The following is a 16,694-nucleotide window of genomic DNA, read 5'->3' as shown; positions in this document are numbered from 1 at the left end:
TTTATCCGAAATTAATAAAAAATGCTTTTTCTATTAAACACAACCTATCATTATCATATAACTATCATCAATATTAAATAAATTGATTGTAGGAAGTAATGATGTAGTTTTCAAGTTGTATTTCCAAATGTCATTTTATCTATATATTTATTTCAGAACAACAATACAATAGCATTCCCCTTTACTTTACATTCAAATAAAAGTTTTGCAAGCAGTTAAGTTGGCCTTCTATTTCATATGTTTTACTCTTTTCCGAAGTGGTAAGTCATCTAATGGAGCAAGTTCTATTCTTCGCTTCGTATTTCCACGAAACGGTTCTATTGCTTGGCTTCCTGCAGTACGGATTTTAACCATCGAATTGTTAAAGTCATACAACCGTGGATTTGTATTGCTGCCCAAACTAGCTCGATGTATTCCAAAGTGTTGTTCGATTGTGTCTTGATTAAATTTTTCAGTCAAAACAAATTCCATTCCTTGATTTAAAAAAAACTCGACACAATCTATCACGGAATTCACGGTGATGTAAAACCCGTCTAATGTTTGGAAGCTGAGCATCATTCCATTTATCTGACCTTTAGTGAATGTTCCCCGTCTATTTTCCACACTTCTTTTCCAATCTTCAAAGTATTCTAGAAACTCTTGTTTCAAATATAGCAATCTACTGTCATTAACATCTCTGTATTCTCTCAAATTTTCATTGCGAGTCCGATTGGTTTCACCAAGATGCCTGGTATTTAGACAATCGAAAAATTTATCCATGTGTCTAATAAATTTGACAGATTCTGTCACACGATCATCATAATTTAGCTCTAAAGCATGGGCAACAGTAGATGAAAGGACTTGAGTCGCTAGTTTAACTTTCATTGCACCAAACGAAGTAAAATCGATGTGTTCTTGTGTCAGTTTTGGACAAAGTCTGTAAAGGCCACAACAATGGTCCTTATACAGGTTGATAATCTGCATCCATGATATATCATGACCGTCTTTCCACATTTTGCGACTATTGCGATGAGAATATAAATTCGAAAAGCTATTTCTTGTAGTTTTTATGAGGTGGGGTACATCACTGATAAAGAATATCTCTCTAGGTTCATGGGAAAATACATTATTACTTTTGTACACAGTGCCATTTCCGCCTCAATGAAGACGAATAAAACGCCTGTTTGGTGCTGCCCCATCACTTGTAATGAAGAGCACTTTAAGACCAACATCCACTTCACATACCTCAACTGCTTCCCATAACATGCAAAATAACTGGTCGGAAGTTACTCCATTAGTTGCAAAATGAGCGTGTGGGAATTTCAAATTTGACGATATACCACGTACCATCACAACCAACACATATTTCGCTAAACTGTCACATTCATTTTTTTAGATCGTTCAAATTGTTATTGATTGAGCCAAGATTCACAAATCCTATGAGTTCACCAGTATGTCTGTCATAAACGAGGTCACTCTTAATTTTAACTTCATCTTGAAGCAACCCAACTATCCTTTGGTGATCTGTGTAGCCTGAAAGACAATTATTGGAAAGTTAAATTTATATAATATTAATATGTACATTAAAGCTGCACTCCTCCAGATTTAGGGCAATACAGTAAAAAAAAAGATAAATATATAAACGAAAAGTGATCTAACAATCTTAAGGCACTTCTTTTTATTAAAAACAACAACAGATATCAACGATTAGTTTCCTTCTTTGTTAATGAAGTACCAGAAAACGGCATATCAAGTAAAAATATCATAAAATATGCCTTACTCCTTTAGTAACGGGGTAGAACTATGTTGATAAAATCAGTACATTCTGTCATATTATACGAAAGGCATGTAAAACGTCTGATAAGATTGTGCATATTTACACATTTGTTAACATGCAGATATATTATGTGTTGTGTTAGGAGAAAACTGGGCACAGTGCATGTGCGTCCCAGATTAGCCTGTCAGTCCGCAGACACTTTCCGCTTTTATGAAATTTTTCGTTTAAATGATGTCTCTTCTTAGCGAAAAATAAGGTTAAGTTCAGTTCAGGCCAAAAGTGTCATCCCGGATTAGCCTGTGCGGACTGCACAGGCTAATCTGGGACGACACTTTTCGCACATGCATTTTGTCCAGTTTTGTCAGAATGCGACACATATTTTTCTTACGTTAAGTTTCATTTTATTTATTTATTTTTTTACAGTGGCTTTGCAAAGAATGCATCAGATTCTGCTGCGACAGCGTCTGTAAGAAGATAAAACATACACAATGTAGTTATACTTAAAACAGTATCAAAATCAATCAATGTGAAAATTGGTGACCGTATTGTTTCTAATTATTGCCCAAGATGTTGCATTTTCTAAAAGGGACGTTTATAAGTGGGTCAGTCACTAAAACCAGACACAAAAAGTCTCTTTTAAATGAAACAATTACAAAATATAAATATTTATAAATACAAACATCCTGAAGTATTAAGTAGTGGGGGTGGTGGATGTTAAAGGGGAGGGGGGGGGGGCTTGGTCCCACGCCGAAACCCTGTAGATCAAACCACATGTTGTTCAATTTTATCTTAATATGCGTTTTTAAAGCGATTTACTTGAATGCCATAACTATATTGCTGGTGGAATGATATTATTGTTGTTGGGTTTATGCAGTAATGTTAAGCGCTGACATAAGAAGTTGATATGATATATCAACTTCCAAAAAGATAAAGAATTACTAAAGTCTTGCACTAAACCCTTGATATATAATACATACAGAAATTAGAAAATGTTAGACATACCTTTAATCTTAAACACTTTGGATTTCTTCTGAACAGAAGCGTATTTCTTTCTTTGGCCGACTCTTGTCTTCCTTCGTGCTGGCATTTTGAATATTCTTCAAGTAGTCAACAATGAAGATGTCTTTGCAAAGTTATACTTGCATGGTTAGGTGAACATCAACCTGAAATGTAAGGTAACATAAATTTTATCAGAGCAGAAACTACAACGTAAACAAAATTAGCAAGTATGCAACTGCCATTTATCAGTAAGCACATTATAACGTGACATTCCTGGCATGTAAGCAATATCCGTACAGGAACAACTAACATATTTTTTTATTTTTAAATTGATCACATGATCATTGGTATACATTGATACGCATGAACTGTCAAGATATAAAATTGATTGCCAATATGTCTCATAAATTTGGATACTAAAGGGTTCACATATCTCTGTTGTGACCTATTGCAGACGGTATGGTTTGGGTTTAAAATATTCCAAAACATCATCTACCTTATGAAAGCGTTTACAAACTATCCATAAATATAACTCGAAAAGAATAAACTAGTAGTAAATGGAGTTTAAATAGATGTAAACATCTTTTTATTTTATTGTAAAATGTGCAATTGGATAAAAAAAATCCGCCATTCCAACTTAAATAGCATTAAAAGCAAAGGGTAGAAACACACAAATGTTTTGAAAAACAATTCAGTAACATGAGTTTAGTAAATTTGCAGCTTCCATTTATATTTTTAAGATGTTTAAATACACTTGATGCTTCAAGAAAATATGCCATTAACTCCTTGTTTCACCTACAATTCTGCCATTTTCCCCCAAATTCCAATTAAAAAAAAACAGAATTAATTTTATATATGCTTTTCAAATATGTCCACGACACAATTCGATACGTTATCCATCGGTTTATATAAAGTTTAATAATCAGTATAATCTAATATAAACCTGATGATTCAAATAAATTGGTACATGTCGGCTTGTTTAACATACTTTTCCGCCATTTTCCCCCAAATTCAAATCCAGAAAACTAACATAATTAATATCGTGTATGCCTTTCAAATATGTCCACGACGCAATACGATACATTGCCCATCGGTTAATATAAAGTTTCATAATCAGTATAATATAATATAAACCTGACGATTCAAATAAATTGGTACATGTCGGCTTGTTTAACATACATTTCCGCCATTTCCCCCAAATTCAAATCCAGAAAACTAACATAATTAATACCGTATATGCCTTTCAAATATGTCCACGACACAATACGATACATTGCCCATCGGTTTATATAAAGTTTAATAATCATTATAATCTAATATAAACCTGATGATTCAAATAAATTGGTACATGTCGGCTTGTTTAACATACTTTTCCGCCATTTTCCCCCAAATTCAAATCCAGAAAACTAACATAATTAATATCGTATATGTCTTTCAAATATGTCCACGACCCAATACGATACATTGCCCATCGGTTTATATAAAGTTTCATAATCAGTATAATCTAATATAAACCTGACGATTCAAATAAATTGGTACATGTCGGCTTGTTTAACATACATTTCCGCCATTTTCCCCAAAATTCAAATCGAGAAAACTAACATAATTAATATCGTATATGCCTTTCAAATATGTCCACGACACAAAACGATACATTGCCCATCGGTTAATATAAAGTTTAATAATCATTATAATCTAATATAAACCTGATGATTCAAATAAATTGGTACATGTCGGCTTGTCTAACATACATTTCCGCCATTTTGAAATCTATCCTCTACCGAAGGCTATTATTTGCAACCTGATTTTATGACTTTATCATCATAATCTAACATAAATATACATGCGTAACTGATTTTGAAAACATACCTGTCATTGTACCATGTGTATTTGGTCTCGATGATCGTTTAATAACGGTGATTATGATGATTGTTTAACCTAACAAAAGTCGTCTGATCCACCATTTTCGTTTTCAGCTTTAGACGAGTGCGCATGCGCGAAAACTGCACGACAGCATATTCGGCTAAAAATCGAGTTACGGATCCCTCTATTATACATCCCTGATATTGATAACATAACTATAAGTTAAAAATTTCATGTCTCGGATTTATTTGCAGTTGTGTTAGAGCATGACTGAACATTATTTCATTTGATAAAGATTTGTTTTAATTTAACTTTCAGGATATGGGACTTGCTGACAACCCTACTATTTACCAGACCAGCAAAAGTATTCACTCTGGTCTGGGGATAGCAAGGTTGGTCGAATCAACATGATCTGCCAGGAGGTTGGAGATTTAGGCAGGATGGTATTGGTTTTGTTTGTTTTATATTTTGTTTTGTATTGGGTTTATTTCCCTATTGTGTTGTCTTAGTATATTGTAAGACTGCACGTGGGGAACCTGTTAGCCCTAAATAAATTTGGGTAATTGTTTATTTACACATTTGCATATTTATTTGAAAACCCCTATCAAAACGAAATTTAGGAATTTCAAGTGCTGTTTAATTTATTTATTTCGTCTAAAGTATTTAATGATTTAATTTTTATTGCAAAATAAACTTTTTTTAGGCATTTATTGTTCTCGCTTGATGCAAGTGAGTACAATTTTATTGTATTTGGATTTATATAGTATTGTCTGTTAGTATATTTTGATCTTTCTGTTATAAATATAGAGCATTTAAATAGGTAGTGGAATTCATCACCTAATTCCTCAGAAAATGAACATTTTCTGTCATGAACTTGTATGTTTTGCCATCTTCCAGTTTCAATAAGTAGTGTGTGATTCCTAGTAAAGAAGGCAATCAAGTTTTGTGCAAGTATATGAGGTAATACCTTTATGTAACTTCCTTGCGTAAAAGTTTGTTTTATAATTTTGTATGTATTTGTGTCAAGAGTTCTGTCTATATCAGCCATCCAGTTTTGGATATAAATATCCAGTTTTATTGCCAATGATTTAATAAGCCATTTGCCATTATTAATGATTGGCTATACCAGACTCCTGAATAGCCATGGTAACATAGTATTGTTTTTATGTTTTCCATCCAATGGGGACTTTAATAACTTTTTGGAGTGTAGGTCTAAGAGTAAGTGATATATCTTGGAAGACAGTTTTAACGTTTCAGACGATTCCGTGTATTCTGTAAGGCGAGTCCAGAATGCAATAGATTTCTTTTGCATATCAATTTTTATATGTGTGAGGCCAGTTTCTCCATATATCATATATGAAGGTGTAGAGCTTTGTAGGTTGAATATATATTTCAGGAATCGGAGCTGCACTCTTTCGATTATATCCACGTTCCCTATTCTCCATATCTCACTGGCATAAAGAAGTATTGGTTTTATGTTTTTTTTTCAAATAGATCTATTTGCAGGTCATAAGGTAATGATAGTGCTTTTATCTTGCGGAGAAGGGCAAACATGGCCTTAGTGGCTTGTTCAGCAATATATTTTTTTGGTTTTGACAAATGAACCGGTTTTTGTGAAGTATATGCCTAGATATTTATACTCATTTACAGTTTCAATCTCTGCGTTTTCAATTTTGAATTTATGTGTAACATTTCTCCTTGGGTTACCTTTTCCAATGATCATTATTTGGGTCTTGTTTAAATTAATTTTAAGTTTCCAGTTATCACAATATGATTTGAAATTATTTAGTGCGTTTTGTTGATCTGAGGGGTCATCACTGAATATTACTGTATCGTCCGCATAGAGTAGTAGGAACATTTTCAAGTATATTTGCAGTCCTTGGACAGATATTTCATTATTAAGTCCATTTATCCCACATGAGTTAGGTATTGATGCAGATCATTTAGGAAGATATTAAACAGGAAAGGGCTTAAGTTTTCGCCTTGTCGTACTCCGACCAGGCAATCAAAGAAGCAGTTTGCCCTTGGCTTGGTATGACTTGTGATTTTATGTTATTATACATGCTAGTTATTATTTTAAAACATTTACCGTTTATTTTCTCACTTTGTAGTTTCTGCCAGAGACCTTGTCTCCAGACAGAGTCGAACGCTTGTTTGAAATCGACAAAGTAACAGTAAAGTTTCTTTTTGTTTGCATGTGTTATATCAATAAGTGTTTTGAGTATGAAAATATTATCTGAAGTAGAGAGTTTTTTTGCGGAAGCCAGCCTGGGTTTCGTTTATTAGATCATGTTTTTCTGAAAATTTGTTCAATCAATTGCTTAGAATGCATGTGAAGAGCTTGCCAAAACAGCTTAACAGTGAGATTGGCCTTTAGTTTCCTTTGTTATGTCCCCCACTATAGTAGTGGGGACATATTGTTTTTTCCCTGTCTGTTGGTTGGTCTGTTGGTGGTTGGTTGGTTTGCGCCAACTTTAACATTTGCAATAACTTTTGCAATATAGAAGATAGCAACTTGATATTTGGCATGCATATGTATCTTATGGAGCTGCACATTTTGAGTGGTGAAAAATCAAGGTCAAGGTCATCCTTCAAGGTCAAAGGTCAGATATATGGGTCAAAATCGCTCATTTAATGTACACTTTTGCAGTATTTCAATATTTAAGATAGCAACTTGATATTTAGCATGTATGTGTATCTCATAGAGCTGCACATTTTGAGTGGTGAAAGGTCAAGGTCAAGGTCATCCTTCAAGATCAGCTGTCAAATATATGTGGCCAAAATCGCTCATTTTATGAGTACTTTTGCAATATTGAAGATAGCAACTTGATATTTTGCATGCATGTGTATCTTATAGAGCTGCACATTTTGAGTGGTGAAAGGTCAAGGTCATCCTTCAAGGTCAGAGGTCAAATATATGTGGCCCAAATCGCTAATTTTATGAATACTTTTGCAATATTGAAGATAGCAACTTGATAGTTGGCATGCATGTGTATCTCATGGAGCTGCACATTTTTAGTGGTAAAAGGTCAAGGTCAAGGTCATCCTTCAAGGTCAAATATATGGGTCAAAATTGCTCATGTAATGTCACTTCTGCAATATTGAAGCTAGCAATTTTATATTTGAAATGCATGTGTATCTCATGGAGCTGCACATTTTGAGTGGTGAAGGGTCAAGGTCATCCTACAAGGTCAAACGTCATATAGGGGGACATTGTGTTTCACAAACACATCTTGTTTTTATATATGGGTTTTACTTGGTCAATCGTCCAGTTTTCTGGCATAAATCTGCTGTCAAATATTCCAACATGGTTGTAATAGTTGATTTAATATGTTCATTTACTATATTGTCGGCCCCTGAAGAGTTGTTGTTTTTAAGCTGTTTTATGGCCTTGGTTATTTCCTCAGGGGTAATGGGTACATTAATTTCGTAATTGTTGTTTTGTTGTGTAAATTCATTTTCTGGGTTAATTTGTTGCTCCGGTGTATTTTGATCTTCGGTGCTTTCCGAACTAATTTCTTTAAAGACGTTGTAGAGATCATTTAATGTTGCCTCAGTTTGGTTATTTTTACTTTGTGTTGAGTTATTCATTGTTTTCCAGTATAGTTTTGGGTTTTCATCTTTAAATGTCCTTAATTTTGAAATTTTTGAAGTGTTATATTTGTTAAATGATGATTTTAGTGTGATTTTGTATTCTTTGCTGATTTTGTTGAGGTTGTTTTTAAAAAAGGGTGTTTTATGTCTGTTATACATTTTTCTGGCCAAGTGGTATTTATTTCTTATATTAAGACATGTGATGTTGAACCACGTTTTTTTAAGTGTGTTTTGCTTATAAGTCTGGTTATTTTTGTATTTATGTTTAATGGTACCAAACGATTCATGTGAGCATTTAGCGAATAGTTGGGTTATGTCGTTTACGATGCTATTTATGTTATTTTGGTCAATGTTGTTGTTCTCAATAAGCTGGTCTATTTTGTTTTCTATTTGGATAGCAGTTGCAGTATCAAAGTTTTCATTAAAAGTATCTGCTTTGGAGCTGTCCCATAGTTTGGTTTTTGTTATGGTGATATTGTTTTGCGTGTTATTGCACTTTCTTATTTGAGAACTTGTTTTAATTTCAAGTGTTATTGGTGAGTGAACATTTGAGTTTAATTCGCAAAAGTCTTGGATTTCAAAATTAATTATATCCTTTAGTACACTGGATGTGCATAGTGCATAATCAACGGCGTACCGTGTTTCGTTTTTAACTACTTTTTAATTTAATCTTCCTTGATATCACTGTTACTGGCACACACTGTTGAGACATGTATAAAACCATTCTTTATTGCACTGGTTCGTGGTTTTGCATATCAACTTTGGTAATGTAAACATATGTTGACAATGTTTTCAATACATGAATAAGGTTGATAGAGAGAATGTTTCCTGTATCGCCTTTGCCCGTGGACATAAATTGTTTTGTTCAACCAAATTATTAATTATCGCCCTTTAGAATTTTATATTAAACATTGGAACGTAGATGAAATACCCGGTAGGTATATTTGCATGGTGTCCCTAAATTCTCGAAAAATAACCATGGTGGATATTTATCCGTCTACATTTTCGGACATTACTTTTTATTTTTTAAAGTGTCCGGAAAAGTTATTATGGCAAATGTGCAAGTTATCGGCGTTGATTTTAAGATATGAACGCATTTTAATTTATTGGTGGACAAAGGAAACTGACAGTATGTCTGATATTTATATTGACGAATCTAATACGATCGTTTCTATGGTGTTAAACGGCACGGAACATTACAAATGGTGTCCTTCTGCTATAAAGTAAAATTCAACTTAGTTTTAAGTATAAACGCAACCTGTGTAACACATATCTAAAGCCTTAGATAGCCATGGTTCTGATATCTATCCTGACAGTTATTTGGTCTATTCTATGACCATTACAATACATTAATTTTAGATTGTCTAATCACAAATTAACTATTGAAATCGGTAGGCAGTTGCATCTTGCATATACATGTAATTTTAGAATTTAGAATTTTTGTTTTAACGAGAAACATTTATCTATTATTGATTGTGAATACCATGCGTTTTTTCAATGTAGTAAATATGACGTTGTCCGTACAGAAGTTCTATATAACTGGTATATGGGTGGAAATACTATACATGACTTTTATAATCTAATGAGCAAAATGATAATGACACGCTATTGAAATTGTTTGTATGTGTATCATTTTTTTATCAAAGTTGAATAAGCTGATATATGTTTAATGTAACATTAACACAATGTAATATGCTGACATATGTTTGTACTAAGATGATGTGTTCGCATCTACAGACATGTGTTATATTTTGTATTAAATACTGTGTATTTTGGGCTAACGGCCTTAATTTACTTCATAAACTGAGTTGAGTTGAGTTGAGTTGAATGAAAATAATTGGGTCTAATCAACAAACTGTATGAACATGTATCAAATAACGCGATTATTTTGAGAACAAACTATACACATTTCTTTTAAAATACAATGATATTTAAAGTAAATCATCTTTTGTCGTTCATCTTTGGAATGTAACTGCCCAATACGTATTTCAGACATTTGAAAAACATAGAAAACCGTGTGAATATCAAGCCAATTATTTGTGAGAAAAAAATAATAACAAGTGCACGTACTTATTTATTTTATTTCATGCTATAGAAGACGCGTATTATAAATAAGCTCACGGGCAGTGCGGATATTTTGACTATTCGAGTCGGTCACTTGATAAGGACCAGTCGGTCTTTTGATAAGGAAAAATCGGTCACGTCACTTACAGACTTTCAGTCATTATTGAGAAGACGTTTGAGTGCGCTTATTGGTAAAATGAGCATTAAACGTTTAGCACTAGCGTTTGCCTTGTAAAAGAAACGGGAGCCGAGGACGACTTGAAAACCAGAGTCGCCATCCTAGAACAGGCCGTAGCATCGCTCTTGGAAAATGGTAAGTTATAGTTATATAAACGGAATATTAGGTTGTATTTAAATCAAAATTGAAAAAGGCTCTATGTTGCGTTTGTGAGCCATACGCATTACAAGCCAATTATTTATTTAAAAATAATAGACTGTAATCATATACTATTTTCGGTTGTAATCTAAAGTCAACAATTAGTTTTTAGACTATAATTGGGTAGCTTTAAATGCATTACTAATGTATTAGCTTATACGCGTCAGTCATACCACGGAGCGTATCTTATCTAGCGTCTGTGCTCATACTTGACAATTTGCAATGAAACACAATAAACGTGCTTATATTGTCATAGTTTTGGAAACACTTTGATCGAACCGTATTGAGAAAGGTGTTGCTATGTTTTTTTCTTGAAATATTGCAGATGCGATGAGGTTGCAGACAATTCTTAGTCAAGAAAACGCTCTTAAAACTCAGCAATTAATGTTGACAAATCAAGCGAAAACAATCGAGCAACTGGAGGAAAAATTAATGTTCAGGAAAAAAACAATCAAGAAACTTCAGGCCCGCCTGGACAATCACGTCAGCACAGCTGAGACGGATGTTCTCAACAATGTAACTACAGGAATTCACGACTACATTAAGCAGATTGTCGAAGGTAAACCACTGATCTCATACATTTTGACCATTTAAGATGGTTGCGCGCTCTGAAGTTTTCCGTTTATTTTTCTCAAGTACAACTGCGAACCAATAATTCGAATCCTTATTTTCAATTATGTATGTCAAAATGTTGCTTAAAGGGTTAGAATAAAGTTATAAAAAACTTTTTTACACATTGATTTTAGCCATGCTCTGTGAAAAGAGGTTTTAATGCATTTGCGTAAAGGGTCGTCCCAGATTAGCCTGTGCAGTCCGCACAGGCTAATCAAGGACGACACTTTCCGCCTCAACTGGATTATTGCTTAGAAGAGACTTTCTTTAAAAATTATTAAAGCGGAAAGTGTCGTCCCTGATTAGCCTGTGCGACACTTTACGCACATGCGTTAAACCCTCTTTTCTCATAACGCGGCCCATTTGTATATTTTAGGTAAACCCGTTAAACAAGAACCGCACTGGTCATGGGAAGTCCCATTGCCTTCACAGTTGTAAAAACGAAAACTCAAAGTTCTGTCGAGATAAACCAAAATATCCAATTTGATAAAGTTATTCTGAATGATGGCGGTGGTTTCCACGTATATCACGGAATTTTCAGTGCCCCTGTCAGCGGATACTACATTTTCTCAACGTCCATAATGCATCCAGATACTGCCCAGTCTCTTCATGCAGGTATCATGCACAACGGCAATGTTATTGCAATCGCCGGCTCGACGAAGAACATTTGGAACCAAGCAGCGCAAACTGTTGTTCTCAAAGTCTCTGCCGCGGACGAGATTTGGATAAAAAATCTTAATTATGAACATGTATCGGTTTATGTTGGATCATTTTCTACTTTTACCGGTGTCCTGCTTTATCAACTTTAACTGAATGTATCCATCAGTGACCTTAACATATAATGCGCAGTTCATGCGTGTGCTAACTTGGTATAATTATTGACAAAAACAAATTGTGCACTGCTTGACAAAAATCGAAAAATAAACCTAACAACTATTTCCCCTAACTTGCCTTTTTAAAAACGATTTAAATTGCGTCATTTGGAACGAGTCAAAATGCTACGGTAACAAATGCCGAGAATATGACACTAACATATTCTAGACTCAGTGCATACGCCAAAATCGAAAACTATCAAACAAAAATAAGCTCAGTGAGTGGCATTATCTTATGGAACAACTCTTTGGAAGACAATATCATATAAATTAAGTTACACAAATGAAACGCAAAATTATAAACAACAACAAATAATATGTGTACGCATTGTTTACCAAGAAAATTTTCATTTTGACATAATGAAATAAATGAAATATGTTGATGCAAAATATTGTACTCACAATGAGTAATGCAAATCTAGACGAAATGTTCGTTTATTTGTACCAAGTAGACATACACAGATTAATGTTAAATGACAAATAATTAAATTATGAACACATGTTATCATTTTGCAGTCTCAATTTGTAACGTTTTTCGACAGTTTTTTGTGGTACTTAATCATATTACGTAACGCAAACGCATAATAATGCAAAAAGATAACACATTACTGAACGTTGTGATGAATAATACTTTTGGAAAGTATAACACTCCATTAAGCATCTGTAATCTCGTGTATTTGAAAAGACCAGAATATTGTCGCAACATTTAACTTTGGTGTCATTTTATCGCATTCAGTAAACAATAGTGCGGTCACTAAATGTCGAAATAACGAGCATTAGGGTCAACAGCAATCCTCATATTGCACTATTAAATCTCTTCGACGACGACGATTTAATCTGTCCAACGTTTGGATTCCGTTATCTATGTGTTAATTTGTTTATTGTACGTTTTGCCAAACAACTGAGCTTTGATACCAAACTTTATTAATGCAATGCGAACGTTTGTCTGTGAGAATGGAAATGTGTTTGAACTATATAAAATTGTCTTACACCAAACCCTGAAATAAATCAATGTTTCTTTCGAGAACGTTCTGTTTTGTTAAAATAGTGTTTTATCTTGTGTGCTACAGATATTATACAATGAACCGAGTATGATCAACAATGTCAGTATCACTTCACCATCATTTAAAACCAATTAATGTGTGGGAATATCTACTTGGTCTTTTCAAGTATACACATGAACCCATTTATGCCGAGTGGACTCTCCCATCCTTCTAAATTGGATCAATTTATTTCCAAAATTAGGGATGTCTAGTATATTCTTTTCTTTATTTAGAATATTTCTTACAGAAATTCCTGATGCGGCGTCTCATCAGGGTCTACGCCGTTTGCCAAGGCCTTTTTCTAGACGCTAGGCATAAATGGGTTAAGCACATGCAGCTAAAAACCGTACTGTTTTATATTGGGCCATGTAATACGGCTTCGTGATGGGATGCGGGAAAGTTTGTTCAACTATATGTTTTGTGATTAGTTCTGATATAGGCCTTTAAACCACAATTCTTTGCATTAATTTTTAAAAGGTTATGACCAGTCGTAATCATTTGTAATGTTTATTTGCTCAGGTATTGCCCTGTGTCTTATAATACTAAGTGATAGTAAATAGTTGTTTTTCTGTTTAACGAGTGTATTAATGGCTTACGTTTCATCATGAAACAGTTTTCACATTGTCTGATTCTTGTTTATAGCAAGCTAGCTAGCGATGTCGATTGCAGGTGGCTCCAAGATTAACATCGTTCTTTTTTTCCATATTGAATACAGTGCTTCAATGAAGAGGGAAGGAAATTTAAATATGAACACAGATGAAAATTACAACAACAACAACAACAACAACACAGTTGTGTTGTTTCTACGGGGTTTGACTCTATGAACATTATATATGGCGTCATACTGCATTACAATAAATACCAATTCAAGTTGAAGGAACATGCAACTTGTGTAACACATATCTAGTTCTTGAGATAGCTACGGTTCTGATATCTATCACGACAAATGTTCTTGTTCGTATATGCAGAAATTGCAAGACAATAATATAATTTGGTCTACTGAACAAACTGCATAAACATGTATCAAAGAACATAATTATTTTGAATACACAGTATAAACATTTCTTATTAACTATAATAATGTGTAACCTAAACGATTGATTTCGTTCATCTGTAACATAATACTGCGCAATCATATTTCAAGCAATCTTTTACATAGTATATCATCTGCATAACACAATTTCTATACGAGAACATAATATAATAGCATGCACACACTTTATGATCCTATCATTTGCTAAAAAACATATTTATTATAAATTTAAGACGTTTGCTCATAAAAGTAAACTAGTTTTTTTCTCAAAAAGGAAATTGTCGTAATTCGGAACATTATTTATCAGCCTTACATACTTAACGTCGTAATTCTGACGTTTGACTGCGCTGTTTTGTCAATAAGGCTACACTTCTAGCGTAAGTGTGTATTTTCCTTGTTCAAGCAACGCGAGCCGAAGAGGAGTTGAAAACCAAAGTCGCCATCTTAGAACACGGAAAACTCTTTCGGAGTAAAATAAAACAAAAACAAACACAGAATCTCTATGTAATGTCAATCAGAAATTTACCAAACAAGTCGAATTCTTGATTTCAAAATAAGATGTTTATGTTACATAACTAATTAGATTCTATAATTTGGAGTACGTGGAAGTACAGCACTAAGAAACGACAGTAATATTTGAACAAACGTTTTGCAACAAACACATGATATTAATGTTTCTAACTTGTGAAATATACTTAAATCAAACAATATTGAGACAGTTATTACCACGAGTGTCTTGTTTCTTTTATATTAAAGATTCGTTGAGGTTGCAGATAATCCGTACTTAAGAAGACGCGCTAAAATTTCAGCAATATTTACGGATGAAGCGAACATAATAGAGCAACTGAAAGAAAAGCTCAATGTCCAGACATACACCATAAAGGAGCAACAGCACCACCTGGACGAACACGTTAATACTGTTGCAACACCCTGTCTCAGCAATATAACCTTAGGAATTGTAGACTACACCAACCAGATTGTTGACGGTAAACCACATTACACATTTTTAAAAGCAAGTAATGACATTGTTGCAAATGTATACATTTGGCCCCTACATATATAATGGAAAAAGGGTTGGACCTTAAGCTCTACAACATGATTGAGGGTCTTTCCCTTGGGAAAGTATAAGCATATTATGATAGTGAATAACATACATAAATGAAAGTAACCACTGGTCTAATGCCGTGTTACCATGCAAGCCTGTTGTGTGCTGACAGTTGCAGTTCATTATATTTTTTCGAGCTCTAAAGAAAACCAACGATTTATTTAAATTAGAATACTTATTTTCAAGTATGCGTGAGAGCATGTTGCTTTATTGGTAAAATAAGCTAATAAAAATAATACTTTTTACGACAGTGTATTTGTAGATATAACAGATAGAATATTTGACGAAGAACTGGACGACCCATCGAGCGTCCCAATGCTTTCACAGCCGTTAAATCGCAACATCAAATTTCTATTGGAATTAATCAAACTATCCTATTAGATAAATTAATTCTGATTAATGGCGGCGGTTTCCACGTTCAAAACGGAGTTTTCGTTGCCCCTGTGGGCGGCTGCTAGCTTTTCCCAACGTCAATACTGTCTCCTTCTTTACCACAGTCTCTTCATGCAGTCATAATGCACACCAGAATTATTATTGCAATTGCTCACTCGATGCCACACAAGGGGCGTAAACTGTCGTTCTAAAAGTTTCTGAGGCGTACCATATTTGATCAGCAATCTACACCATGAGATGGTATCTGGAGAATTACACTTCTCGTTTTCTGATTGCTGCTTTATCAGCTGTAGCGCTTTAATCTTTTGACGTTCTTTGTTCATTGACGACCTGTCATGACTGGCGTCCATTTCAATTGACGTCATTTAATCACAGAAGTCCTTTTGGCTGACCATTATTTATAATTTCGGGTCGTTCCACAAATACGTGTTTTTTTGTAAATGTGTATATTTTGTTAATTAGCAAAAATTTTATGTAAAACTGTTTTATGTCCATTTGAAAAAACAACTAAAGGTTAACTTATGTTACAAATTTTAAGATGCGGCAATCAATTTTCCGCTTTGTAAGCTCAAAAAGGAAGAACAAAATGGAATAAAAATGAAAGAATTATTTTCAATTTTTGATATGATGAGTTGTGTTCGGCCATTGAGCAGTTCTGTTATTTATTTGTGAGGACTGATAAAACTTTTACGGTAACATACCTTTCAAAGAATGATTTATGCTTCGATAAATATAATAAAAAAACGCTTGCATGCAATACGATAAACCTTACCTGTTGGATGACAACCGCTATCTATGAACATGGCATTGCTTTATATTTGGCCCGTAATGTGTATACTTGTAATGTTTCATAATTAAATTCAACATTTATTTAGCGCATCAATATAAATTGTGTTCTTAAAAATCCACAGATGATTGGCCTCTGTTTAAAAAAGGTTGTACATATTATTGTCGCATTTCAATCCAACTTAATCCCATGTGTCG

At 33.8% G+C, this 16,694-nt stretch overlaps 1 long non-coding RNA gene across 1 annotated transcript; it reads right to left on the bottom strand.

Moving 5' to 3' along the window:
* Window positions 1–2,156: 2,156 nt before the first annotated feature.
* On the bottom strand, window positions 2,157–4,762 carry LOC127851718 (uncharacterized). The gene is made up of 3 exons (XR_008035907.1): window positions 4,625–4,762; window positions 2,759–2,919; window positions 2,157–2,220 (listed from the first exon to the last, which is right to left on the bottom strand). It is a non-coding gene; the product is annotated as an uncharacterized LOC127851718 (long non-coding RNA).
* Window positions 4,763–16,694: the final 11,932 nt, after the last annotated feature.

This window comes from Dreissena polymorpha, chromosome 11, assembly GCF_020536995.1.
Source record: "Dreissena polymorpha isolate Duluth1 chromosome 11, UMN_Dpol_1.0, whole genome shotgun sequence".
NCBI classification, from domain to species: Eukaryota; Metazoa; Mollusca; class Bivalvia; order Myida; family Dreissenidae; genus Dreissena; species Dreissena polymorpha.
This window is presented reverse-complemented; position numbering and strand designations above follow the sequence as displayed.